General features: G+C 47.2%; 1 long non-coding RNA gene across 1 annotated transcript; it reads right to left on the reverse strand.

The window, feature by feature from the left end:
* Positions 1–2,393: 2,393 nt before the first annotated feature.
* Positions 2,394–5,593, reverse strand: LOC125944465 (uncharacterized). Its single transcript, XR_007466217.1, has 3 exons — positions 5,474–5,593; positions 4,334–4,471; positions 2,394–2,528 (listed from the first exon to the last, which is right to left on the reverse strand). It is a non-coding gene; the product is annotated as an uncharacterized LOC125944465 (long non-coding RNA).
* Positions 5,594–6,449: the final 856 nt, after the last annotated feature.

Genomic DNA, 6,449 nt, shown 5'->3' on the forward strand with positions numbered 1-6,449 from the left:
CAAGATCTGCAAAGAAAAGCGCCACCGTACCGACGTTTCCCAAAACCCTTACAGACCCATCTGCAGACTGTGCGGACTGCTTAACCCAACCGACGGACAAAAGTGCGAGATAAACTGCGCCTAGTGCGGGGAAGCTCACCATAGAGCACTGCACGGGCTCGGGCTTACCCGAAAGCCCGGGCCCAGCCCGGCCCACGGGCCGGGCCGGGCCGGGTAGAGCAGTTTTTTCTCGGGCTCGGGCACGGCGTGTGCTTTTTGATCCGGGCCCGGGCCGAGCTCGGGCTTTCTGGTGGTGCGCATGTAACGTGCAGCGAGTTATTCTCGGGCGTCTCAACTCTGAAAAACATATATTTTTTGGTCTCGGGCCGGGTCCGGGCCGGTTTCGAGTCGGGCTCGGGCCGGGCTCGGGCCTAAGGTAAAGGGGTGGTGGGCCGGGCCGGGCGGGATAATGTCCCCCCCCCTCCCCGGACATTATCTGCCTTCAAGAGGCGGGAGAGCCACCAAAACCAATTTTGGGAGATAAAGTAGACTACGATTTCAACCACTCTAGGGTGGCCACGCTCGTTTGCAAAGATTTGGCAACGACCCTAACAGTTCTTTCCGGTGAGGAAATACCACATTTCATCATCACAATGTGGCCTGTTAAGAAGGGGAAGCCAAAACAGGTCATATACAAAGTATACAGTCCCCCCTCGACAAGAAGGCTCACTTCGCGTCACTATTCCGGCACCTACAGGGAATGCTGGAACACCGCGATCGCCTATTCATAAGCGGAGATTTCAATGCAAGCACAACACGTGGGGCTACCAAGCTCCTTGAAACCATAGAACGCTACGGCTACACACTAATTACTGTACCAGGTACGCCTACAAGAATAGGAAACAGTGCGAGCAGGGACACGACTCCTGATATCACCATAACCAAAGATACTTTAGGAACAAGCTGGATGGTCCTAAATGACTCGCTGGGTAGCGATCATTACATTATCGAAATCACCAGTGCCTCGGCGAAACTACGCCAACCCTTAGGAAAGTCCAAAATTACAAACTGGCCTAAGTTCAGGGAGAGGCAACAGTCAGACTTAGATATAAGTCCACCCCTACCAGAATACCAAGGCCGCTATGCCACGATCAAGGAGTGGGCCCTGCGCATCCAAGAATTATATGACGCCAACACCAAAGTCTACCAAACCGATTCCGACACGCCAGCAATCGACAACGATCTAATACGCTTATGGGAAGCATGCAGATGTCTCACCAAAAGATGGCGCAAACAGAAACTAAATCAGAAACTTAGACTTCGGATTATAAACATCACTATAAAGGCCAGTAAGTATGCTCTGAAGGTACAAAGGGACAATTGGCGCATGTTCTGTGATTCGCCTAAATGCACGCTCAGCACCAAAAAGACGTGGAACATACTCCGCAGCATCCTCACTCCTTCAAGTACAAAAACAGAAACAAACACAATCATACAAAAACTTGTTGGCGAATATCCGGAAACCCAGCACCAACCCAGGACTCCAGTAAAGATACACGGTCCGTACCGGGCATCCGAATCCATACCCTCATTATAACGTACCTCCGAACAAGAGGCTTGATGTACCCATCACGTATGCAGAGGTATACGCGGCAGCACAGAGCTTCAAGAAAAAAAATCACAGCATATCCACGGGGTGAATGATGATGAGTGGGCGAAGCTCCGGAGGCAATCATCCGATCTCCCGCTTAAGGGGACGCTAGCACAAACGCGTTAGAAACGTGCAGTACTCTCTAGTAAGGGGGAGCGGCCACAGCGTCTTACGCAGCCATTTACACATGCCGGAACGTGCACCGCGTTTGCCGACGCCATCACATGACTGCTGAGAGAGTATACCCCCCGTATTCATAAACGCTCCTCGACTTGAACTTGACTTGCCACTGCTTTGGGCAGCGCGTTCGAAACGCGTTGAACCCAGCTAGCACAAAAGCGATAGAAAACTGCTTCCATACCGATTCGCCAAGACTAAATGAACGTCTGAAAGACGCACTAAAAAATCCGTGCAGTCCGTTTAGAAGGTGATAAACGGTCGTATATCGTTGCTAATGTCTGGCGGATATGACTATTGCAAGAAGTTCTAGAATCCTGCTTAAAGTAGTTTCGAAAAATCCTGTCTTGAAATGGGATTTTTTAAGACCATTAGAAGCATTTAAATAATACAGATTGAATCCTGCTACAATCAGGATTTTGACATCCGTTTTTTTTCACCCTCCCCTCTAGCGCCCCCCTCGTCTCCCTTTCCTTCCCTCTCCCCATGCCCCTGCGGCGTTTCACCGGCCGGCGGCATGCAGGTTTGCGCTTGTGCAATACACGAAACACATACAGCAATAACATTTTTTATTGCAAAAAGTAAACACGACTAGACAAGCTAGCAATCAACATTAAATATGAGTGCCTCCGGGTAACGTCCATTACAGGTATCGACCTTGATAAACCTGGTTTCGAACAGGCTGCTGGGCTGTAGCTCCTTAATTCAGCAGGTCTTCTTACTGCAAAAACATTAGGCATGTGTAAAACGTATATTAATTGAAGCACACTTTTCTTAGTGAACGTATAGTTTTTCAATGCATTGGCAATAAGCACCGCAATATATCTTGGCAATGGGCAGCACTACAATATATTGGTCCAAGCACACAGTTTTCGAGCATTCCACCTTTATTAACATGGTTCTAACATTTACCGATCACAAGTGAAATTCCCTTCTGTTGCCTTGAAGACATACTTTACATCAACTGAAGGTGTTGCATGTACAATCGCCAACCAGTGTAAGTGTCGGCTATTTTGCTAGCTTTCAGGAGGCTGTTGTCTTGACTAGTTGGCGACTGGTAGATGACAGCAGCCTCCTAAACACGTGCGAAGTAGGTGCCAATTAGCATTCAAAGAAAGGAATAGATAATGCATTTCTGATAATGTTGTACGAGAAAAGAGGTAAGTGTGGCTCTGCAAAGGCACAGCTTCAGTGTGACAGCATTGTTACACCACCGCAATTTTATTTGCCACAGATGACATAGCCAACTCAGAAATGGCGCAGGCTTGAGCATATACCTAAACACCAGTTTATCAAACACATCGCATACTTCAAATCGAGCAAATATATTGCGATTCCTTAAAAAATAAAAGACAGCAGACGAGTGCAACCTTAAGTAACAGCGACTATTTGCAGAACGGCTGCTTCAAGCATATACAGTAAGAACTTCACTTGCTGTAATTAAACCATTAAAATGTTGCACGCCTATGACTTGCCTGTTTGAAAACCTCCACACAATAACATTGCCAAGCACTTGTAAAGAATTTTTTTTACAAAAACAGTGAGTCATCCACACACAAGGTGGGAACATAAGCCGTAATTTTCCACCCAGTTTCACTAACTTTGACCTTGGTGACATAATTATAGTTACGCAATGGGTTAAGGGTTAAGCTCGTGCAGTTTATATATCAATTATGATCTAGAGTGCTTGCATATGCAATTTATTGCTTACACCGAAATGAGCCCACACACTAAAACCCACACATGGCGCGCGGCGACGATTTCATCGCCGTTGCACTTTATACGGATTATCACGGCGACGACGACGGCGGCAAAAATGCGCTTGGAGTGCCCATATAATTTCTATCGCAATAAAAGAAAAAGAACCGCGGCGTAAATTTCTCTCTCTTAAATGGCATGGTCGCCGTTACGTCGTCGCGCCGTAACACGCGTGTTCGAGTCGATGTCTCAACGCTGCGGTTGCGACGCAGAGGAGCTACGACGGAGGCCCAGTCCCGCCAACGAAACTGCTCACAACCGGCCAACGCTCGCTTCAACGGCAGGAAAAGAAAGGGAGAGGGTTAAGCCGGCGCCGGGCCGGCGGCGGGCGCGCACGGAGACAGTCGAAGGTGGGGGAGCTACGAGGGAGTTGAGAGGGAGAGTGAGGGGAGCCACCGAAGCGACGGGGTCACCTCTGCTCAGCCAAATCCGCTTCCCTGACGCCCTCCTCCCTCACCTTTGACGTGTCCGCGCGCGCCCGGCGCCGCCGTGCTGGCGCCGCCCGCTCCCTACAGCATCGTTTTCTGCGAGCGCGTTGCTCGACGTGGGCAGTCTCGTGGCCCCTACTCGCCATCTGCTTGCGCGCCGTGATATCTAACGACTCCATTCGTACGTCGTGCTGTGGTGCACGAATACTTCATAAATAAGTCTTTCCTTTAATTAGAACAAACTTTCGGGCTCCTTCGAGTTCGAATTATCGAGATACGACTGTATATGTATCACGCTGAAAATTTAATTCGTACGACTTTAATATGAAATAACAGTTACCTGGGTTCTTGGAGTTCAGGAGTTTCGTGGTGGCCCTTTGGGCGGCGGCGTTTTCGTCTGCCCATTTGGCACCTGTAGAGGGTACATGATCGGTGTCTTCACCCTCACGCGCCTTCTCTCTTGCACGTAGGTATGTGCCTGCATAGTAAGTTACAAAAAAACTCTTTATTGTTATGCTGATAAACTCGGAGTATCTATGTTTATAAGGTAAGAGCAGTGCCTATTACAACTGTATATTGGAATTTTTCTTTTTTTAACAGAATTTTGTTACTGCACAGACTTGCAAAAAGAAAACGCCAGTGCGACCTCAAAATTTATTTGTTGCATGACTGAAGCCAAAAAATGTTAGGTATCCTAAAAAAAGATGCTGTAAATAGCTACACTGTCAGGATTATGTTACAAAAAACAAGGCAACAGTGCACTACATGCAGGGTGTTTCATTTCACTTTAGCCAAACTTTAAAAATATGCAAGTGCCACGTACCCGGACAGAACCAAGGTAATGTTGGAGATAGATTATTTTTTGCATTCCGCCTAGTTAGATAATTAGTTCTAATTAATTAATTAACTTCTCAATTACTATAGTTAGATCAAAAGTGTCAATGAGAAGATTGTAAAGCAACATGAGAAACCCCTGATACCGCTTTCTGTTTCTCAATATGAGCTACATAAAGTGTTTTTACAAGTGTGAAAGGTGCCTGCCAATACACGCAAACTGCCTCGAGCGGCCAGTCGTTCGGCAGTTTTGCGTGTATTCGCGGGCACCTTTCACGCTCGGAAAAACACACGAGTGGTCTCGCACAAGATCGTTGACGGAAGAACGCTGTGGCTATGCGAAGATCGTAGCACGTCTAATCATTCTGCGCCAAACGGGAATGTCATCGTCTTCCTAACGATCAATGGTCAACGAAACGTCGCAGAGGTAATTTTAGACAGCTTTGGCAAACCTGAATACGCATACAATAAAAGAAACGTACGCAGACGTAAACATGCCTCTTAAACAATATTAGAGATTGCAGTTAAAATCAAGGCGCTTTCATTGAAAAACTTCATTACCGCCTAAAACTTCCACCTAAAACTCCCGCCTGAAAACCGTAAATAATTAAACACGACAGGTGTCAAAGTGGCCGTGACTACTTACGTGAGCAAAGAAGATGTGGAAGGCAGTCTGGCGCTCCGCAGTTCATGAACGAATACGCGTCAGGAACTTAACGGCTGGTCCTGACAAAAATAACGGTCAATGTAACGGCGGGTTCAAAAGTTACGCAATCTGGAGGGAAGCTTCGCGGAGAGCGCAGTCCGCTTGGCTGCTCAGACTGCGTCGGCGCAAGCGATGACGCCGATGAGCCGTCGCGCCACTCCTCGCTTTGTCAGGTAGCCGCTATGACACGTCATGGCGCTGCATCCTCTTGCGACACACGCTGCTGCAATGCAGAAAAATACTCAGTGTGGCTTCGTACTCGGTACCTGAAGCACAGAAATGCTAGCTAATTTAACTAAGAAAATACAAAATGCGGCTGCTACCATAATACTAGCGCCACCTTACAAAGATAATTTGAAATAACAAAAGTCGAACTTTTTAATGCCTCATTCTTGGCACTTTGCGGTAGGTAGGTAGGTTCCTAACTCGCTTTATAATACAAACAAGTGATGTGCAACCTATAATGGAATCGAACTTCTGCCGTGGGTCACAGCAGCCGGTTCTCTAGCAACTAGACTACGGTGTCTTTTCTTCCTTTCGGTCAAAGTAAAACAGGTTAACCAAACAGACAAAACGAAAACTGCGACAAACAATATCAAAACATTTTACAGTTTGAACCGTCAGTCCAACTTGGCTGACATTGTCATTTAACATTCTCTGAGCGTTAGCAAGGGATCTACCCTCGACAGCCACTCAGGAACACAGCAATCATGCGTTCTAAATTTTCCTTCACAGAAAAATGGCAATATTCGCCAGGAGGGACAGATCGCGTTGAAGTGTATCGAGGACTGTTCAACAATGTCCTCGCGTCGATGACAAAATCAACGTCGAAAGTGGTGCTTAGTTTCCGGAGAAGTTCAGAAACTGGGACAAGCGGAATTCGGTGACTTGTAACCCATCATAGCCATCCTTGAAA

The sequence above is a fragment of the Dermacentor silvarum genome, chromosome 3, assembly GCF_013339745.2.
Source record: "Dermacentor silvarum isolate Dsil-2018 chromosome 3, BIME_Dsil_1.4, whole genome shotgun sequence".
Lineage (NCBI taxonomy): Eukaryota > Metazoa > Arthropoda > Arachnida > Ixodida > Ixodidae > Dermacentor > Dermacentor silvarum.